At 37.1% G+C, this 23,735-nt stretch overlaps 1 long non-coding RNA gene across 2 annotated transcripts; it reads right to left on the minus strand.

Moving 5' to 3' along the window:
- Positions 1 to 10,886: 10,886 nt before the first annotated feature.
- Positions 10,887 to 13,331, minus strand: LOC115924099. 2 transcript variants are annotated; one of them, XR_004064181.1, is made up of 3 exons: positions 13,053 to 13,331; positions 11,630 to 11,796; positions 10,887 to 10,951 (listed from the first exon to the last, which is right to left on the minus strand). It is a non-coding gene; the product is annotated as an uncharacterized LOC115924099 (long non-coding RNA). The 2 variants fall into 2 exon arrangements; XR_004064182.1 differs by having other exon boundaries at positions 11,645 to 11,796; positions 13,053 to 13,329.
- Positions 13,332 to 23,735: the final 10,404 nt, after the last annotated feature.

A 23,735-nucleotide genomic window follows, 5' to 3' on the forward strand; every position in this document is an offset into this window, starting at 1 on the left:
CCACATTTTACATTGTTTTTTTTTACCATGTCTGTCTTATCTATATATTTCGAAATTTCGTACTTATTTTCCGTACATTGTACTTGATTTGATATCTTTAATTTTTTTAAATATTTTTTCTTGTGTGAAGTCTACTCTTATACGCCTGTATAAAATAAAACAATGAATTTAAACTGTTTTTTGTGTGTAAAATGTGGAATAAATAAACTTCAATTAACCAACCAGCATCGGGTCATTGACTGTCCTCGGCATACTTCGACATGAATTGGATATATGCAGTAGTGTTGTTAAAGGCCACAAATGGCGCTATAGCAATATTGGAGCCAACACGGACAGACAGTGATGGGTTCAAGCTTGGAGGTCTCCAATTCCCTACGGTCTCCAATTACCTACACCTACCCTAAGTAAGTTTTTAATACATACTATGATATTAATGCATGCCTCTGTTAAACTTTCAAGAAAATCCCAATAATTTTTATATAAAAATAGAATATTTAGATATATTCAATATGTAGCTCAACTAAATGAAAATGATACAGTTCCACAAATATTCATACTATCAGCAGGGCAATGCGTACAATATTCATTTAAATTGTTGACCCTTTTTTCAGTCCGGCTTTTCTTCCTTCTAAAATGAAGCACCAACTGGCCACAAACTTTTTTTTATGAGAATACATCAAATGGGACTGGGAACAAAATGGCTGGTGAGAATGTCATAACACAATATCATGAATATTCCGTAATGATTAAGTTTGTGGTAATGTTGGCGTTGTCGTTAATGTGTAAAATTACTTTTGTTTATTTCTGTTTTACATAACAGAGATTCATGGAAGAACAATTCTTTTCTGAATGGACTGCCCTGTTTTTGTGTATATACGAAGTAAATAAAGGATAAATAAAATAAGTATTTTACAGCCCCTTCAACACTGAAATGTTTGACTGCTTGAAACTTTGGGGTTCAATGTGAATGGAAAGTTATCTGCACCCTATCTTTAAAGTTCACATTACCTTCACAGAGTACTTGAGCTTTCCATGTCGCGCATTCCGTCGCTCGAAGTCCGGCTTCATATTTAGAATAATACACACAATTTTCATCAGGATAGTGTTGATATCCACTTCCCCACCATCCTATCAGAGTACAGCATTCGAAAACACGACATCCACATGGAAGAGATAATATTACATCGAGAGATCAGTTTTGTTGTGGAAAAAGATTTCATTAATGGCATATTTGTCGAGGAGTTATTTCTGATTACTCTATAGATAATATAAAAGTTGTGGAAGGTGAGATACCGGCAATGAAACATTAAAACTTATAGAACATAAAACATGTTGTACGTCACACTCTCAGTTGAGACGATGTATTTAATTTCTTATGTAATGTCTGCCTATCAAAATACGTCGTCATACAATTGCATGATCGGTCCTCAAATTTCTTTACACGGCATGTCCACTCCAAAAAATTACTTAGTTTCAATAGAAGCAGGAAAATCATACAAAATAATCAAAACAAGTTTGAGCAAAATCGGATTACTAATGAGAAAGTTATGAAGTTTTAATGACATGAAAAACTTTAAAAATCACAAGACAAATTGACAACTCACTTAGAGTCTGGGATGTCATTGCCTCACTATCCACTAATTGTTTTCTTCATATTGATAATATCAATTTCCAATTTTCCCCCTTAAAATCTGATTTCCTTACACCAGCATCCACGTTATATTGATAGTAATATGTTTTTGTGTGGATGCACTGATATTTAGAATTTTCTTTCTGTTACATCATAAAAAATGTGAATTTTGATTTACTATTTATATAAAAATCAATGATTATGAATGTACAATATTCAGTAAATAGTATCACTTCTTCAAAATTCATCAAATATTTTGTGAAATGTCATGCACATATTATGATAAAAATCATATAACCTGGGCAAATGCATTGGAAAATCAGGTTTTTCATATGGAAACGTTGTATCATCCGCTCAATCTGACTTGCGTGCATAGAACAAATAAGCATTTTTCCATGAAAAAGTGAAGTTTTCTAAAATGTGCGTTTCTTTCCAGCATTGGGGCGCCCGGAAGTCACTCGGGTAACATTTCATAAAGTATAATATAAAAAGACCATATGCAAATTGTCTGTACTTTTGTCGGAAAAAATACATTTATCCAGCACAATGTCGTCTCTTTTTGCGTTGGAGAAGAGGAAATAGCGAGTTTCGATCACACTTTGGCCGATCTCGCAAGCTCTCACTCGTTTCACTGTGGTCAAGAGACTTTGGGGCAAGCGGTTAATGAAAATACTAATCGTTAGCTTTCTTCTGGTATCAAACTTATTTTGATTGATTGTATAATTTTGTCGGAATAAAGGAAACAAAAATGCTCTACCAACAACTCATCAGCGTCTGAATTGACCTTTTGACCTTGAATTCCCTGATGCAAGCGCACTAATGACGTGATCTTTGCTAAATCGGTGTCTTTTATCGTAAAATGCGACACTTTCACAATGTTTATACATCTTTTTTTAATTATTAGTAAGATATAACATATTTTTTCTGATATCACTGAAGTTTTTGGTTTCATTTGATGAGTAATTTTAAAATAAGAGCCATTTTATTGTTTTAATTTACTGGATCGTACCATTAAAGTTGCAGGGTAGAAAGATGCATTTTCCAACCGCGCCAAATTTAATTTACGTTCCGACATTATGTTAAATGGGTTCGTGTTGTTAATGGAGCTCTCACACTCTGCCGTGTAGGCCTACCGTCCACCTGCCGGGCTATTACAAAAAAACAGAGTCCAGAACGTTGGGTTTTGAGCGAACTTGTCCCCGGCCGCAAAAAAAAATTCATAAAATTAATCTTTTCACCGTTCCGTTGCCATCTTCTGACCGTTCTCACCGGGCGCATACCAGGTGTTGAACGTGTTTCTACCGTCTTCACCGCCCAGATTGACTTTTGTTGAAAATTTTGGCCGTTTCCATACCGGGCCCATACCGGGTCTCGAACGTGTGCACCGGGTTTGTAGCAGCGACCCACCAGTCACTTAGCGTCCCCTCACAGGTCGGAGCGTCCTGTGAGCGAGTCCCCGGACTGCTGACGTTCATGACACGTTCATAACCCGCTTACAACCCGTTGCAGACGGTGGATTTTTTTTTTGCCCGTTCATCACCGTCCTGTAACGGGTTATGAGCGTGTTGTGAACGTGTTCATACAGTGTGACCGTTTTCATAACGTATTCATACCGTCCTTGAACATGCCCAAAACTTTCGCCGGGTCCCACCGGGTGTAAATAAGCGCCAACGCCTAACGTGTTGCCCGCTTTGATAACGAACCACCGTGTGCCCTCGCCGTTCTCCACCGTCCGCAGACATTTTCGCGCACGGTGGCACACGGTAGGCCTACACGGCAGAGTGTGAGAGTCACTTAAGAATCCACTGCTTTCTGCTCCAACAAACGTCCACATGCGGAGTCGTTTATCAACTAAATTATTCAAATTTATGGATGCTTCCTAGCTTCCCAGGTGTTTGTGTTGCTGTTGAAGCATTTCATTCACCTGCTATCATTCTTTGTACTCCAATTGCCAGAACGCAAATTTCATTTTGGTTTTATAGTTTCATCGGAGTCGTTTATCATATATATGTCTTCAAATTTATGAATGCTTCCTCCCCAGGTGTTTGTGGTGTTTATGCATTTCATTCACCTGTTATTATTCTTTGTACTCCAATCGTAGAATACAAAATGCATTTTGGTTATATAGTTTCATGCAATAAGTAAGTCAATAAAAGAGTATGTTCTGCACAATAAAAACAATGTGTGTCCCTATTGTACATTGTAATGAGTCCCCTCATTTTGTAATAGTTAATTTACCCATTCACATAATGGAACTACCTGCCCGATGAAGCCATTGGCCTGTGACCCCTGAGCACTCAACACCGTGTGGGAGTCAGTTCGTGCTCATATTCTTTTATGAGACAAATACAAGCAAACGTTTCCATATGGGGATATAAAGGGAAATTAATGGGATAAAAATATATAAAGCAATTGATAAATAGTAAGGCAATGACGTCACAAACTGATAACCAAATTAGCAATTTGTGTAGTGATTTTTTCATTTCTATCATTTTCCATACTTAAAATAAAAATCATAACTTTGTAATTAGTTATCCGATTTTACTCAATTTTGTTTTGCTCTGTTTCTCTTGTTTTTCTGCATCTATTAAAAGCAAATTATTTCTGGAGTGGCCCTTTTCACGATGTTGAGATGGTCGGGTGGCGAACCCCCCCCCCCCCACCGGGCCCTCTTCCCTCACTGATTTTTCTCAGAGTTCAACGGGACCACAGCAGATAATGTTACTTGGCGCATTGGTAACCGTCACTAAAGGTACCTTCACAAAATAAATCATTAACATTAGAAACTTCACAAATGTACCTACTCCACTATACATGTATAGCTCCTAACATCATCTTGATCACGTTACGATTATTAAGATAACAAGATGATTAATGAGGTTTTCTCAATTCATACGTGTTATACTGTAATTGATACTCTTGGTGGAGATGAATCCAATCGATTGCCATCACCAAGAACCAAAACCTTTTAGACGGAGTTGCACGCGGCGAGTGACTCTTAACTGTCTCCGCAAAAAGTTTTTTTTTCTAATGGAAGGGGAGGGGTGTTTCAGAAATTGTTTTATGTATGACATGGATGTAAAGTGATAATTCCAGAATCATAAATATTTCTACCCTATACCTTATTTTCTGTACGTACCATCAGTGCTGTCAAACACTGTTCCATCTATACAGGTGGGTGTTCCCGCCTCACACCCTACCCACAATTCGCCGATAGGTGCAGCAATCGGATTATCAGGCGCGCTGACAAAGCCAAGGTTGTTGATGTATGCTGTCACAGCGTCGTACTCCTCTTGCGAAGAAGGGACGAAAAGTTGAGCCTTCGCATTGGTACATACGTTTATGGCATTCGGTGTTTTTGGCATATTGACATTACCCAGGATTCGGTAACACCTGCCTCCGAATTTCCACCAGTCTTCATCGCATCTGTAGGTTACTTCTGTAAATGAATGCGATATTGAGTTACCTAATTTTATGTTTAATGAACATAATCTGCTCAACTGATTTAATGTTGGTGGCTTGAAATTAGTTCTACAGTAAGAGTGTTCTAAAGCAGGGCTCCCACTTAGCCGAGTTCGAGCCTCGAGTTGTGGCGAGCTTATGGCAATTAAGCCGTTTAATCATTAAAACATATTTCTTGATATCAAGAAATAATTTTACGTTGTAAAGCAATGGTAATTCTTGATATAAAAAAAAATGTTTTGATGATAAAACGGCTTGCCATAAGCTCGCGCCAGCTCGCCACAACTCGAGGCTCCAACTCGGCTAAGTGGGAGCCCTGCTTAAAGAAAATCTTTTGGGCTGCATATTAAATAATATTTAAAGTTTATGGTACCGATCACGGAAGGTATTCTGCATTTGGTGCGGCGATAGAATTTTAAATCAGTGCGGAGATTGACGAAAGTGCACTATATATATATATATATATATATACACACACACAAAAAAAAAATATGCACACACCTTTATATATGTACATTATAAATACCATTGCTAAAATGGCTTCAATTTTGTAGTGTTGACATTCATAAAATTCAAGTGATTAAAGCTGGAACAATAAGTGCATGGGCAAAATGAAAAATATGAAACAAAGAGATAACAAATTAGATTGAATGATTCTCATGGTGATGAAAATGTGTAGTCATAGTCCTACGCTGTTAAAAAATACACATACACAAAGGGATTATACAAAACAAGCCTAGTGCCGAAGTTGAATTAACTTTGACTTAATTTGATGCGCAATGATAACATTGTTTTGACAAAGTTAGAAAAAATGAAATATGTAAGAAATGGAATGGATAAAGTATTAAAATCAACGGGAAAATAAAAAATAAATCTGGAACGAATTAAGAAACATCGAGCGAGATGTATCAAAGCTCATGTACAGTTTTGGTGCCAAAAAGAATAATGGTATGAAACGTGTTGAATTTAGTCTCGTTTTGTTCTCCCGATTTAAAGGACTTGTTTGCGAGATCATTCAATATGTTATCTCAATATGATTTACAGTGAATTTCAGTGTAAGTATGCTCTTAAATTTTTCTTACAAGCAAACAAAAGAGTAATATGCCCTTTTCTCCCTATTCCAATTTTTCGGGGGGAGGGGACGGGCGCAGAGAAGGCGGAGAGGCTCCCTTTGCCCTCCCGGGTCCACCACTGAACGAAATCATGTTATGAAATTGGGACCAAAATAGTGTGTATCATAGTGTGTATCACTAACCGGGCGCTGTCATAGCTGCGACCAACATTCGTGTCTCTGTTTCTCTTCTATTAATTTCATTTTTCTTCAAGATTTGCTCTATTTGTGATTCAAACTGGTTATCAATGTCTTTCTTATAAGTTGGAGGACCCACAGGATTCTTTTAGTGTGAAAATATAATTCTGCTATCCGTTTGTCGAAAGGAATGAAATGGAATCTGAACCTGAAGGTACGTCGAGTTATAGGCATAGTAACTTTACACGTAGATTTATATCTACCCGGTTTGACGCGGGAACTCGAACCCTAGCTTTGTTATGCAAAGTGGTTTTGCTTTGTGTGTGTTGTGTGTCATTCATTATCATGACTGAGGATCGTCACATTATGAGTTACTCCAGACTCGAACTCTATGAATTACGTAATCGCTCAGATACTAGCAAAGTTCGTTTGCCCTCTGATGTATGTGTAAACATTGATTCGCTTGGGATCTCGCGGTCGAAACCCCGACCCCGCGGTCGTCGAGCAGGATCTCACATTCGTAGACCCATTGATGTAGTTCAGCCACTCTCTAGAAAGACACGAACTTCTGGACCTCGTGGAATAAACACTTCGAATCTTATCAATACAAAGCAACTGCATCTAAAACCAACCTTACCGTCGGTACTTCTGTTTAATGCAAGATCGCTTAACAATTAAATTCAGTGATCTACAGGTAGTCATTAAATCATCTCACTGCAACTATCAACTCATTGCTGTTACTGAAACCTGGTTTTCAGTCGATAATCCTGCTTCTTCTTGTCAGCTACCGAACTTTTGTCAATTTCATCACGATCGTCAACATCGATTGGGCGGTGGAATTGCTTTGTTTGTGAGAGATGACATTAATGCTACGGAAGTGTTTTCTGATCTTGTCCCTGAGTGTCTTGAAGTTTTGTGGGTGAAACTTTGATCATCTAGTACTGTTCGCCTCCTTAATGACATCTTTGTGTGTGTGGTGTACTCGCCTCCTCGATCTCAATACCAGGAGCAATTGTTGGATCACATCATTGCTACGGTGGATACAGTGAAATCGATGTCTGATCGATCTGCTTTTATCATCATGGGTAACTTCAATGACGTTGATACCTCAACAATCACGCAGCACACTTTGATGTCTCAAGTGGTTACCAAACCTACCCGTGGTTCCCCTGATAGCAGAGACTGGTAAATATCACGTCATATTTACGTCTTGTACTACGTCTTTAAGACGACATAACACGACGTCAAAAAGACATGATTTTGCACCCGCGCACGTCGTCATGAGGACGTCATATTTTGACGTAATTTTGACGTCTTATTAGTCAAAGAAAGACGTCTTGAAGACGTCAACTTGTACCTTAGGAAGACGTCGTATGGACGTCATATTTACGTCTTACTAGTCAAAGAAAGACGTCTTTAAGACGTCAACTTGTACCATAGGAAGACGTCATATGAACGTCATATTTACGTCTTTTAGTTAAAGAAAGACGTCTTTAAGACGACATAACACGACGTCAAAAAGACATGATTTTGCACCCGCGCACGTCGTCATGAGGACGTCATATTTTGACGTGATTTTTACGTCTTATAAGTTAAAGAAAGACGTCTTTAAGACGTCAACTTGTGCCATAGAAAGACGTCGTATGGACGTCATATTTACATCTTTTGGTCAAAGAAAGACGTCTTTAAGACGTCACCTTGTACTACAGAAAGACATCGTATGGACGTCATATTTTGTCGTGATTTTAACGTCTTATTAGTCAAAGAAAGACATCTTTAAGACGTCAACGTGTACCATGGAAGACGTCGTATGGACGTCATATTTTTTCTGGTCTTATTGGTCCAAGAAAGACGTCTTTAAGACGTCAACTTTTACCCAAGAAAGACGTCCTACAGACGTCGTGTATACGTTGTATGGACATCACATTTTGACGTGATATTTACATCTTACTGGTCATTTCGATGTACCTTTTATCCTTACATGATCTTTACGTCTTTTTGTCCTCTAAATGACATCTATATGACCACCTGATGAAGGAAGAAAGTGTAAAAGTCACTTCATGAATACATTCTGAACATTCACACAGTAAAAATAGAGCAACAGATATTGCATCACATAATATATACACATGCCAGACAGAAAGTAATTTTCAAAAATTTAATGTTCATTTATATGGTATGAAAATGGATAATAAAAATATAGAATACTTATGTTTATACCTTCTTCTATCTAACTTGTCTTCTATAAATACAAAATCTTTCCATCACCATCCTGAAACTTCTTCCAAAACATGCTGTATAAATACCTAGTGTATTTCTGTCAGTCTCAGTCTCATAATTGATTTTAAGAAAGTTAACAGGCCATCACGAAGATATTTGTTTCGTTATAAATTGTGCTATTTCATTTCAAATTTAATTCAGTAACAAGAAACTATGATATATATTGGCTTAACTTATAAGTCTTGCGGTTGCGAGAAGCAGGTTAGCAGTATAGAGACTAGGTAAAGCTACACTGATACCAGCAGTTGTTTAGTAGACAAGAAAACATCAGACTGAGGAAGTTCCTCATATTCAGCAAAACAGCATAGTGGAAAGCTGGGCATTCATCAGTGCAGCTCTATTTCTTCTCCATGCTACAACACTGCTCCTCACAACCCCAATACTTTAATGCAGATAAAGACTATAACATAAAACAAAAGGTTGTTGGAAACAATTCCTGAGCATGAAAGATCAATACTTGTTACAGACAAGGGGAATATCTAAGTTTATGGCAAGAATTCAGTATAAAGTATAAAACTATGCAATCTAAATCACACACAAGAGAAAAATGGCACAAATGATAAACACATCACTTCACTGATACCTGCAGAGTTTTCTGATGATGGTTGCTTGCCCGTTGAAACCACGATGTTCACATTTGGCGATACAGCATATTGGAAAACTGTGCAGATATCAGCTCAACTGTACCTATTTTCTGTGCTAGAAACCTGCTTCTTACTGGCACATGACTTAAATACAAGAAAAGGCATTAGTGGCAACATTCATATTTTATAAATATCATCCCAAAAAAAATTGTTGCAAATACAGAAGCTGAAGTTCAAGTATAAAAATACAATTTCTATCAGATAACATTCCCGCCAGTACGAGTGGCTTTGTTGGGCAATTCCAAGGTGACTGTGCAATAATTATTCAGAAGATATTTCCAAGTTTAAGATAAAATAGCAAACATGCTGAACAAGTTTAGTACAAAGAGATACATTCTATTGCTAATGTCACAACATTCATTTGGCACGTTTGAAACTCCTGGGGGGAGTTTCACAAAATATTAATTTAACTTAAATTTTAACAGCGAATTCAATAAAGGTAAGCCATATAGTGCTCTCAAAATCACAGATACAATCCAAGAATTTTATACTTTTAACTACCAAAAAATTCTCAAACCACAAAGATATTTATGGTTTTCTTTGAAGGCGCCACTGTGTGTCACTCTTTAACACTTCATTCTCCCAATAAATTTTTGAATTTTCCCCCAACCGTTTCTCCATGAAAATAAGATATAAAACAGGCCTTTAAAAATCTAAGGTATAAGAGCCAATTCTTTTCTTTGTGATGATTTAGATTCACCTAAAATGTAATTAAATTATAATAATATAGTTGGAAGAATTAATGAATCGATCAGATCAGTTGTTCCCAATTTTTATCATCAATAATGGTCTTTTTTCACTCAAACTTTCAGATTATCTTTAAGTGTACATATAGCATTGAAGTCAATACCTTAGCACAATTGTCTCTCATCTGAACAATTTTATCAAGTCCCGTTAAGGCTCGCTCAGATATGATGCTGCAAAACAGTCAAAATCGCAGAGTTTTTTAAATGCTGACATAGAGTTCAATACGCTTTACATAGTGTATATTATTAAAAAGAGCTCACTGAATTTGCGCAGTCCAAAACATACAAAGACACGCACCGGTAGGTCCTTTGTTGCCATTCACTTTACACATAAAACCAAACTGCATCATTTTTGAAATTTGTTGGAGGTTCACGTGCCGTACCTGAACAAGTCTTAATTGCTTAATAATGGATTCGATTTGTATTGCATTTACCTCACTCAATTTTTCTCTATTACCAACTTACAATGTATATATAATTTGCAACATGTTTTAAGAACTGATATGAAGTGGATGGGGTGGGGGGAGGGGGGTGAGCATGAGACATTATGAAACAGGTCAACTTCATGAATAGTAATTACAAATATACTCAAAATACTGGAATCTTTTAGACTTTTACCCAAATCGTTATTATGTCAGTTCGTAAATCCTGTAATTCATTAAAATTGCAAGTAACACGACTGGAAATTTTAGTTCTACAGCTTATCCATTCAGGTTTGTGGCTACACCTCACCCCTCCCCCTCCCCCTCCCCAATCTCTCTCTATAAAGTATAATGAAGTGAAAAAAATAACCTTTCTCTAGCAGTAAAGCTATCGGGTGAGTGTAGATCTAATTTTGCGAAATATTCCACTTCAGCTTGGACTTATGGGTTAGCTTTTGGGTGGAATCTCCTGCATTATGCACTGTTTTCAGATCCAAGGAACATAGACGCAAGGAATTCTAATGCATGAATAAAGCAAAAAGAAAGGAATACAATTTAAGAAAAACTTTCATATATTTTAAAACTGGAACGTAAATAATTAATTCTGTCAGAAAAGAACTACTTGGTAAGATTTATCAGAAATAATTTCTTATTGCTCACAAACATAAAGTCAACACACCTTTGGGTTTTAAACATTTGTGGGCAATGCAAAACGTGATTCAGGATTTTGTTTGTTTAATTATCAATACAATTCTAGTTTCAGGGATGCCAGTTAGAATTGATCAGAGGACCTGAAAAATCACCTAGAATGAGCTAGCTTGTACACAAAAAAACCTAAACTATGGTATGAAAATAACTCCTCAGGGCCTGAATTCAGGCTATTGCCTGAAAACTGGCATTCCTGTAGTTTGCTGATGAGGGTAGAATGAAAGCTCCTTGACCTATGCTGAAGGGTAAAAAAAAACACTGTTTGAAACTCACATGATATTGTCGGTTATTGCAACATACCTGCAGGTTTTAGTGATCTAAAATTAATTGAATTATAAATATATTTGAAACTTAGGACAAATAACTGAAATAAGCCTTTCAAATGAAATGAACCATTATGTAGTGTCTAATTCGTCAGTGTCTCAGTGATCATGCACAATATGACAAATAAATGTACAGAAATAATACAAGTACATGTACACATTTACCGATAATGGCTTCACCTGTTTCAAGAGGCTGCTGATCCTTAGGGAAGTAGGGAACATCCACAAGGTTGAGAGAAAGTAGCATTTTCTGCATGGTTTCACATCAATATACTGAGGCCACAATGTGCTTTGAATCCACTTCTTTGACGAAAGATGTTAAAAAAAGATGCCTACAAATTAATGAGAAAATGAATAAAGTTAAAACAAAGTGAAAGGTTGACAATGTATGCATGTGCAACACAAATACTACAAGCTTCTTTGAACAGCCTGTGGGGAAAGAATTTTGTTTACCATTTACAGGTCTAACCGATTATTTCCAGATAAGATTTCTGTATACGGTAGCCTATAAGCTAAATTTGCTGTCTAAAGACTGTAGAAACAAATTGTTTAAGGTTACATGTTTGTGACACAAGTCACTGCTTTATTCCTCTACGTATCGACACGCAATGTTCAATTTTCAAACATCTGGGCCTGGGCCGGTACTATAGTACACTTTCTCACAGGTTTCACTGTAAACCGCTGCACATTACAAGTGCATACCGATGGTGGTTGCGGGCGGATGCACGCCTGTGTGAAGTTATCTACCGTACAATGAGGAGGTAGATCACTTCACGCAGACTTACGTGCCCCCGCAACCCTCCATCTGTATGCACTTGTATTGTGCAGCGGTTTGCCGTGCAACCTGTCAGAAAGTGTATACTACAATCAACGTTTTTCCCGAAAAATACTCCCCCCAAAATAAGAAAAATTGACCAGAAACAGGTTAGAAACATAACAACTTTTAAATCATGACCGGCATTATTTGAACATTTCATGAATATTTGCTTGATTTGGGGTAGGCCGATCTAGACCTATGTTTTAGATTAAATTTTAGGACTCTCACCGGCCACGCCATGGGTCACTGGTCAAAAAGTCTGGATATGATTCTGAACTAGTAGTAGATCTACAGTATTGCTTGGAATAAAGTAGACACTCTCACACTGTGTCATGCGTGACTGCATGATGTATTATCCATCTTAGGTGTGACTTAGCAGTAGACCTAGTGCCAAAACTTTCATCAGTTTGCTTCTCTTATTTTTCTGCTTTCTTTCAGTTTTAGAGCAGTTGTATATTCGAGTTAGATTTCCCTTTAAAGCCATGCAGCCCATGTGTAGGCAAATGAGTAAACTTTTTTGCTTTAAATGATGCCCCATGCCATGCATCCCATCAATCAAGACCCTACATAAAAATACATATATGGGATCATACATTTCGAATCTAGTCAGCAAATGTTGAAAGTCCGAGCTCACTATCACTGACAAGTGACATAAGATCATGCATTACAGTAACATAGAGTCTAACTTACATATCAACTTTTCAGAATAAAAAACAGTAACTATAGATTTATGTACTTTTCGTAAATAAATAAGGTAATTCTAGGACTTACCCATACTGTAAATTTGCAGGAGAAAACGAGAGTATTCAGGAGTATGGTACTTCTTGCAACGGCTTTTTCACTCTGAATTCAAATACATTACATACACATCGTATAGTGCAATGCAATGCATTGTAGTCCTACGCATTGCCTTGAGTGCTGAATGTACCTGTACACACACGTACGTACACATTCCCGTTTGAAATAGCAAACTAGATGCGAGCATGTATAGTCTTGATCGATATTGCAGACCTTGGTGTGAAATTGGTCCACTATTAATGACTAATGACATTTGAGGGGGGGGGGGGGGGTTCCCTATTTTTAATTCTGCTAATTGCCCTATTTACTTTGACTTATGCTCATATTAGATGTTGTAGTCTTAACCCAATTATTATCTTGAAAAAAAAGTTATTAGAGACGTCACAATGACGTCGTTATAAGTCGTCCTTACGACAATAAAATATCTTGGAAAAATAGTCTTTAAAAGAGGTCATAATGACGTCGTAATGACATTGTCAATACGACAAAAAATATATTGGAAAAAATAGTCTTTTAAAGACGTCGTAATGACGTCGTCGATACGACAACAATTATCTTGGAATAAATAGTCTTTAAAAGAAGTCATAATGACGTCGTAATGACGTCGTCAATACGACAACAAATAGCTTGGAAAAAATAGTATTTTAAAGACGTCATGATGACGTCGTTATCACGTCGTCAATACGACAACATTACATTGGAAACAAAATAGTCTTTTAAAGACGTCATAATGACGTCGTCGATACGACAAAAATTAGCTTGGAAAAAATAGTCTTTTAAAGACGTCATAATGACGTCGTTATCACGTCGTCAATACGACGACATTACATTGAAAAAATTAGTCTTTTAAAGACGTCATAATGACGTCGTCGATACGACAAAAATTAGCTTGGAAAAAATAGTCTTTTAAAGACGTCATAATGATGTCGTTATCACGTCGTCAATACGACGACATTACATTGAAAACATTAGTCTTTTAAAGACGTCATAATGACGTCGTCGATACGACAACAATTAGCTTGGAAAAAAATAGTCTTTTAAAGACGTCATAATGACGTCGTTATCACGTCGTCAATACGACAAAAATTAGCTTGGAAAAAAAAGTCTTTTAAAGACGAGAAAATGACGTCTTTATGACGTCGTTAATACGACAAAAATTATCTTGGAAAAAAAAGTCTTTTAAAGACGTCATAATGACGTCATTATCACGTCGTCAATATGACAAAAATTAGCTTGGAAAAAATAGTCTTTTAAAGACGTCAAAATGACGTCTTTATGACGTCGTTAATACGACAAAAATTATCTTGGAAAAAATAGTCTTATAAAGACGTCATAATGACGTCGTAATTACGTCGTCCATACGACGTACGACGTGTTTACCACTTTACGACCAATTTATGACGTCTTTAAGACGTCAGTCTGCTATCAGGGTCCTCACTTCTTGACAAGACTCAAAACTGATCTCGCGGATCATTATGAGGAACCAGTTATATCAGCTCCGATTTCTACAAGTGATCATGCGATGGTCGCTTTCAGTTCCAGATGTGCCATTTCTCCTCGGTCTGCATCACGTGTTTCCTTTCGACCGTTTAGAGACTCCGCTTTACGCGCTTTCGACCAGTGGATAACTCGGACTGATTGGTCTTGCGTCACCGATTGTGCTGATGCTAATTCGATGGCTGAGCAATTGCAACGACTACTGACCCCTCAACATGAACTTTTCTTTGAACTTGTCACGACTAAGCGTCGTCCAAGCGACAAAACTTGGATTACGAACAATCTCCGCAGATTAATTTTGCGACGTGACAAGGCGTTCAAGACTAACTGCGTCTCCTATAAACGATTACGGAACGCCGTCCAAAGGGAGATCAAAGTTGCCAAGAAGTCTTTCTACGAACGGAAAACTGCCCATCTAAGAAACGCTGAACCAGGCAAATGGCATCAGCAAATTCGACACATGGCTGGCCTTCGTAAGCAATCACTGCGTCTCCCTGAAGACGAAGTCTACTGTAGAAATTGCCCACGAACTGAATCAACATTTCGCCCAGATTTGCACTACACTTCCCCCTTTGAACACACATCAACTTCCTGCTTATCTGCCAGCTGCTTCTTGCCCGCCAATCATCGACCGTCGATCGGCAGGTATTTGAGCGGCTTCGTCAGTTGAATGTGTCGAAGGCATGTCATCCTAGGGATCTACCGCCTCGGTTGATTAAGGAGTTCGCTTATGAGATTTCAGAACCCCTTACAGTTCTTTTCAACTTATGTCTGAGATCTGGATGCTTTCTTGATGCCTGGCAAGATTCTTCTGTCTGTCCTATTCCAAAGGGCAGTCGTGTTACCGGATATGACCAATTACGACCAATATCCATCACACCCATTCTGGATCGTCTCTTCGAGGGATTTCTTGCTGACTGGGTAATGGAGGACATTAAGCCCCTTGTGGATTCTCACCAATTTGGAAACATGAAGGGTTCTTCGGTCGATCACTACCTTGTTGGAATGCTTGACCATATTCACAAAGGCCTTGACCGGCCAGGCTTTGTCGCCAATGTCTGTGCCATCGACTTTTGTAAAGCTTTCGACAAGATCAATCACACTATTGCCATCAAGAAAATGATCAATCTCGGTGTTGATAGGTCCATTCTGCCAACCATCTGCAGTTTTCTTTCGCGGAGAACGCAGTCTGTTCGCTTCCAGGGTGTATCGTCTGAATCCCGACAGCTCTCTTGCGGTGTTCCACAAGGGACGAAACTTGGCCCTATCACATTCCTTGTAATGATCAACGATGCTGCTAAAAATTGTGACTACTGGAAGTATGTCGATGATTTGTCACTTGTGGAAGTTGTTCATCACTCGCGGCCATCAGAAATGCAGTCGAATCTCGATTCCTTAAGTCGCTGGTGTGATGACAACGATATGGCTCCTAAACCGGAAAAGTGTCAAGTGTTGCAAGTCTCTTTTTTTCGTCATGCTCCTCCCCTGTTCATTTGTCCATTCGTGATGTACCCTTGCAATCCTGCTCATCTTTTAAACTTCTTGGTGTTATCGTTCAGGATGATCTAAAATGGAAAGAGCAGGTGAAACGCATGGTTGGAAATGCATCACGTCGCCTCTTCATTCTATGTAAACTCAAGAAGTTTGGTGTCAAACCGGAGGATCTCGTGTTCATATACTCTGTGTACATACGACCAATACTAGAGTATGCAGTACCTGTTTGGGGAACAAGTTTAACCCTGCGCCAGTCTGCTGAAATTGAACGAGTACAGAAGAGAGCTCTTCGCATGATTTGTTACCCGACTGACTCTCACTATGATGACCTTCTTCACCAATTTGACATTTCATCTCTTGATAGCCGACGTGTTGAGATCCTCACGCGATTTGCGAAATCACTTCTGGGTTCTCAAAGACACCGCCATGTCTTGCCACAACCGCGCCATGTGAATACTTGCCGCAGTTTAAGAAACTCCGATCATTTGTCCCTTCCACGTTGCAGAACCCAGCGTTACAAACAATCGGCAGTTCCCTCTCTTGTTCGTTTGCTAAATTCGATCAACTGAAATCTTGTTAGATCTGTTTTATGTATTGTCATTTTTCGAACTCTCTCCCTCTCTCCGTCTCTCTCTCTCTCTCTCTCTCTTCCTCCCTTTCTCTAGCTCTTTCTCTCTCCTTCTCCTTTCCCTCCTCCCCTCTCCCACTGTTTCTCTATTTCTGTCTTGTATTTCCTCTTCTCAATTTTCTGACAATGTGATAATTACTCATTAATAATGTTCACCAACATGTATAGGTCATTGACATTCACCAATTTTAAACAGTATAATAACAATTCCATAATGGCATTCTTAGTCATGTAGCATTTGACATTTCCGTATTATGTGCATTTTACTTTTACAATACTTCATTAAGCTGAATCAACTCAATTCTCGTTCAATTGCTTACATTTTGTTTTTGTCATGAATTGAACTCTCTTTTTTCTCGTTATCCTTTCCCTCTCCCTCTCTTCCACTTTTCACTCTTTATTTCTTCTTTCTTCTCTCCTTCTCCTTTCCCTCCTCCCCTCTCCCACTGTTTCTCTATTTCTGTCTGTATTTCCTCTTCTCAATTTTCTGACAATGTGATAATTACTCATCAATAATGTTCACCAATATGTATAGGTCGTTGACATTCACCAATTTTAAACAGTATAATAACAATTCCATAATGGCATTCGTATTAATGTATCATTTGACATTTCCGTATCAACCGGGCATGGTGGCTCAGTCGTTTGAGCGCCCGCCTCATGAACGGGAGGTCGTGGGTTCGAACCCCGGCCGAGTCATACCAAAGACTTATAACAATGGGACCTTCTGCCTTCTAGCTAGGCGCTCAGCATATTAGATTGAAGAAGGGTAGTAATAACATATTATGTTATGCAGGGCCCGCTGGAAGAACAGTTTCATAACTGAAGTGGCTACCCTGGGTAAATAAAAGTTATTATTATTATTATTATTATTATTATTATTATTATTATGTGCATTTTACTTTTACAATGCTTCATTAAGCTGAATCAACTCAATTCTCGTTCATTTGCTTACATTTTTTGTCATGAATTGAACTCTTTTTTCTCTCGTTATCCTTTCCCTCTCCCTCTCTTCCACTTTTCACTCTTCATTTCTTCTCTCTTCTCAATTCACTGACAAACTGATTATCACCATTTTATAACTTACAATCTTTTTTTTTCTTCTTCATACTTTAAGTTATTACTGAATTTTTAATTCAACTGTTTTTAATGCATTTTTATATGATACAATGTGAGCAATGTAATTTAACTTATTACTGAATTTTTAAATCTACTGTTTTTAATGCATTTTTATATGATACATTGTAAGCCAATTATTGTTAGTCTTTGGACTTTCTATTTGGTATATTTGTAATAAAACCGAAATTGAATTGAATTTGAATTGAATTGAATTGAATAGTTAAAGCACATATTTTATTGAAGCACCCCTTTACCCCGATCATGTCCGATATAAGCGCTATAAATGAACCTTATCCCAATCATTTTTAAAAGAGTTTCCCGTCTATTTCAGGACTTAATAAAGAATCAATTTCATACTATTTTTCATTCAATTTCGTCCCGAAACTCATAATCTTGCACATTTTATAGCCATCGTCTTTGGTTCTTCGTTCATTTTCGAACTTTGGCCAATCAATTTCATCATTCACATCCTATTTCATCAAAAGCAAATCAAGTTCGTCATCCTCGGCTGCCACCGTTTCATAGTTTCAATCCATTTCGTCATTTAAAAAAAGTGTTTAGTGGACCGGATATTCTATACAGTGCGTCCCAGAAAAAACGAAACCGAGAAGTATTGATGTTCTATCATAACTTAATCACAACTATAATCAATGAATGATACATATTTGGAAAGCTTAGAGTCTCCTCTTCCATGTGATGCTACTCCGATAATGCATATTTTACGCATAGGTGATTAAAAGCAATTTGAAGGAAGGAAACCAAAAAGACATTTGACGGGCGGTATCTGAATTTCGAAGAAAAATTCACATTTCTAGAAAGTCGAGTTTCTGCCCTTTCATATGACACCTCATTCAGGAAAAATGAGCGAGGAATGACAAAGTTCTGTTTGTTTAAAGTAGTGCTTGCATTTCCATAATTTTATTAAACGAATTCGTTTTCACTGGCTGCCTGCCGTATCAATAAACGAAAATAACAAAAGACTTAACTCCGTTTCGTTGACAATCAGCCGTAGACGAGAGTCTTCATGCATGGCTGATTGTCAACGAAACGGAGTTAAGTCTTTTGTCAAATCTGCTTTTTGCTACGGCAGGCACCCAGTGAAAACGAATTCGTTTGTTAAAATTATGAAAATGTAAGGGCTACTTTAAACAAACAGAACTTTGTTATTCCAGGCTCATTTTTCTTGATTGAGGTATCATATGGAAGAGCAGAAAATGAACTTTTTAGAAATATGAATTTTTCTTCGAAATTCAGATACCGCCCACCAAATGTCTTTTTGGTTTCCTTCCTTCAAATTGCTTTTAATCACTCATGCGTGAAATATGCATTATCTGAGTAGCACCATATGAAAGAGGAGACTCTAAGCTTTCCAAATATGTATCATTCATTAGTTATGGTTGTGATTAAGTTATAATAAAACATCGATACTTCTCGGTTTCGTTTTTTCTGGGACGCACTGTATAACACACCACAACTGACACGCGGGAATACAAGTCTAATTTCTATCGGAAATCTGGACATTGATCTAAATTTGCCACACTCAACCCAGGTGAGGTAAATGGGTACCTGATAGGATTATTCCTTGAAATGCAATGTGCGCTGATAAGGCTGCCGGAGCTAAAGGTAGGGTAATAATTTTCAAAGCTCTTTGGAAGCGCAAAGAGATATTATTTCATAACGTTTTATGCGCTATACAAGATCTGAACTATTATTATTACTATTATATAATTTACCGTCCATTTTAACACGTTTATAAAAAAAAATCAAATACATCTCCTTGCACTTTAATTCTTCGAATTCGGGATCGTGGTAAAGCCAAAGTTAATCAAGTAATTTGTAATTCAAGTTTAAATTAGTCAATAGTCAATCGATTTCAACACTTGTCCATTCATCTTCGTCAGATCTCATTCGAATTCGTCTCACCCGGCAGTCCGTCGCAGAATGTAATAGTCGAATTCGTTTTCGTGCAAATTTGGTAGATTCCCATTTAAATGTAATAATCTTTGTGAATTCGAATTATATTTCATTTCAAAGAGTACCGATCTGTCTAATGATACCTTATTCATAACTCTGCTACCCCGAAAGAATGAGCAACAGGCTTTAAAAAAGTGTTGTTAAAATTCTCTTGTACCAAGTTTGAGCTGAATCAATTAATGTGGGTCAAAAGAAATTAAGAATTGATATATCAGTCTAAAAAATTGTTGACTTAGTCATATTGATTTTGGGCAATTGAATAGAAAATGTAACAATGTCAACTCAGACTTATGAAAGTGCTAAATTAAAAGCAAAAATTATTATATTCTCTCCGTTATGATGACACAATCTTGGCTTCTCTCGCATCCTTTGTTTAAGGTAAGCATTGACATTGAGTCATTCAAAATGGACAATGATTCTGAATGATACCTTTGTAATGACACTATACTGTAAATATCATTCGTAGTTATCAAATTTATCATCATGACTTTTATTCTTGCTTTTACCGAATCTTCTAGGTAAGTAAATCTCTGAGTTTTAATGCACTGTTCGAGATAAATAGGTTGTGCACTTTACGCAACTTAAACAACATGTGAAATGGTGCAATGGACAAGTGAGCAGAGAGATCTTAAATGTTATGAAACAAGAGGTTATCCGGTGGATTAAAACGAGGCATTGTAAAAACTTAAATATATCGGACCACTAAATGGGAAAAACTAAATTTATTTATTTCGCATCTTTATACAGAGTAACATGTTCAGCTAAAAATCATTACAAAACATTGTTAAAAACATTAAAATAGGCTGGTTTACAACAGGGCTCTGTTTAAAAAACAACATAAAATGACAATGAACAATATTATATATAGAAATGACAGGGGTAACGAAAGCTAACACACACACACACCTGTTTACCACCTGTTTACAAACTAAAAATTACATTAAAATCAAGCATAAGATGAATTTGACCTCACTGCAACCCCCTCCTCCACCTTCATTAAAAAAAGCTATTTATTGCCAGGTTTGATACATTTTTTGAAAATGGCTAAGGACTGGGCAGATCGGCATTCATCGGACAAACAGTTCCATTCATTTACACTAACTGGTACAAATGTCCTCCGATAAAATTGAGTTTTGCATTGAGGGATACGTAATAACAACCTGTTGGTGCTTCGTGTTACACGTGTAGAGACATTGTCATTTAGAACAAATTTACTACTTAACTGGGATGGTGCTACCCCACTTACACATTTATACACCATGCATGATATTGACTTGTTAAACAGTTCTTTTAGAGTAGGCCAGGCTAGTATTCGAAAAACTGTTTCCGATGAGGTTTCCCAAGTATATCCACTTACAATATATGCTGCGCGCTTGTGTAGCGTGTTTAATATTTTGTAGTTAGATTCGGATGAAGATGACCAGACGGTTGAACAATATAATGCATGGGGGAGAACAAATCCCCAATATAATCTTTTGAGTTGATCAACATTAAATATATACTTGTTTCTTCTAATTAGGCCAAGTTTTTGTTTCATGACTTTTGCAATAGAAGTAACATGAGATTTGAATGTCAGAGTATCATCAATCGACACCCCCAGACACTTATATTCAGATACACATTCTAGTAAGGTACCATTAATTATAACAGATATTTTTTTATCCTGCAAGGTATTCAATCGTTGTCGAGAACCAATAAGCATCACTTTCGTTTTTTTATCATTTAGTACCAATCTATTTTTAGATGTCCACTTGTAGACTTCATTCATTGCAGAATTTAGTTGACTTTCAACCGATTCAAGATTACTACCACTAACATACAGAGTTGCATCGTCAGCAAACATGACAACTTTTCCTGACTTTATACTGGAAACCAAATCGTTAATATATATTGTAAACAACAGGGGCCCTAAAACAGAGCCTTGTGGTACCCCAGAGATAGTTGACCTTGTATTGGATAATTTACCCCCTATTTCTGTCAATTGATCCCTAAAGCAAAAGTAGGATTTAAACCATGCCAATGCATTCTCAGAGCATCCTATCATAGAAAGTTTGTTCAGCAATACATCGTAGTTAACAGAATCAAAGGCTTTACGCATATCAATAAACGCTACCCCACAAAATTTACTCCTATCAACTTCGGTTGCCCAGTCATCAACCATACACAATAGAGCACTTTCACATGAATGCTTTGGTCTAAAGCCAAATTGACTTTCACTGAAGAAATCGCTATTTAATAAGTATGTCTGTAAATGCTTTTGTACCCATTTCTCCAAAATTTTTGAAACAATTGACAATAAGGATATTGGTCGATAATTTTCTATACATAATCGATCACCGCCCTTAAAAATAGGGCGAATTTTGGCCAAGCACCATGCTTTTGGAAAATGCCCTTTTGACAAAGAAAGGTTGAAAATATAAATAAGACCATCTATTACATTTGTGGCATATTTCATCATTTTCAACATTTTAACAGAGATGTCATCAGGCCCTGTCGCTTTTTTTACAGAATTGCTATCAATTTCTTTTACAACAAAATCGTAGGTGATTGGAGGAATATCAAAAATTTGACGATCAACATGATCAAGGTCCTCACAATTCTCCTGTGGCAATGGACAACTGACAATTACATCTGGAATTGTGGTTTCACTAGCTCTCCAATCTGTTTTTCCCAGGAGTTCTGAAACACTATCAATAAAGTAGTCGTTCAGTTTTTCGGCAACAATTTCAGGCTGATAAATTTCAACATCATTAATATTCAATTTTATGGAAAGCTGACCAGTGCTAGAGGATAGTTGCTTTAGAATAGACCATAATGCACCGGGGTCACCAGACTTATCTTGCAATAAACCCTGTATATACTTTTGTTTAGATTTTTTAGTTAAACTTGTTACCATGTTACGTATTCTACGATATTCTTTCCATAATCCTGAGGAGTTAAACTTTAAAGCCTTGTTATGGAGATACTTTCTTTTATTTATCAATGTAATAATTTCACCTGTGATCCAAGGAGAGGGTTTTTTCCTCATTCTTTTGTGTTTATATGGCATATGTTTATTAATAACTGACATTACTTGATTGTACCACAATTTCCAAGCTGTGTCAACGTTGCTAACACAAGCTAATTCTCTAAACATTAAGTTAAAGAGATCGTTGACAAAATTTACCTGCTTAAATTCTTTTAAGTTTCTGAATTTGATATCGTTATGAACATTCCCAGCACTTCTAGAATGTAAACATGTGAATATCAAAAAATGATCACTAATGTGAGTTTTTATGACACCTGAAATACTGTGATCGTCCGGACATGTTGTATAAATATGGTCAATAAGTGTTTTAGAATGCTGGGTCACACGAGTAGGAATCTCAATCAACTGTGACAAAAGTGATCCCTGCATTACAGTCATAAGAGATCGTGTCGATGAATCGACATTGTCAGAAAGTAGGTCACAGTTGAGGTCCCCCAATATAATCAGTTCACAATCAAAATCTAGAGCATTACTCATCATAGCAGACATTAAATCAAAATAATCAACTGAAGAGTTCGGTGGACGGTACATAACACAAATTAAAAATGATTTCACGTTCCGTACCTTGGTTTTTATCCAAATAGTTTCTAAGTTTAACCCAAGATCTTTCACATGTTGAAAGTGGAGGGTGTTCTTCAAATAAATCATCACGCCCCCACCATGCCTACATCTATCTTTCCTTAGTAAATCATAACCATCAATATGCAGTTCGTTGTCACTAACCGTGTTATCACAATGAGTCTCAGTAAGGCCAGTGATGTCGAAGGGAGAATTTCTTAACAAATACCTTAGGTCTTCAAGTTTATTTGGTAAGGAATTAACATTCAAATGACACATACGTAATCCTCGTTTTGAAATAACTGGTATACTTCCATCATCAGCAAGTTCAAGATAGGCTTCTTGATTGCTATTACTG

This window comes from Strongylocentrotus purpuratus, unplaced genomic scaffold (assembly GCF_000002235.5).
Source record: "Strongylocentrotus purpuratus isolate Spur 01 unplaced genomic scaffold, Spur_5.0 spur5_scaffold_15, whole genome shotgun sequence".
Lineage (NCBI taxonomy): Eukaryota > Metazoa > Echinodermata > Echinoidea > Camarodonta > Strongylocentrotidae > Strongylocentrotus > Strongylocentrotus purpuratus.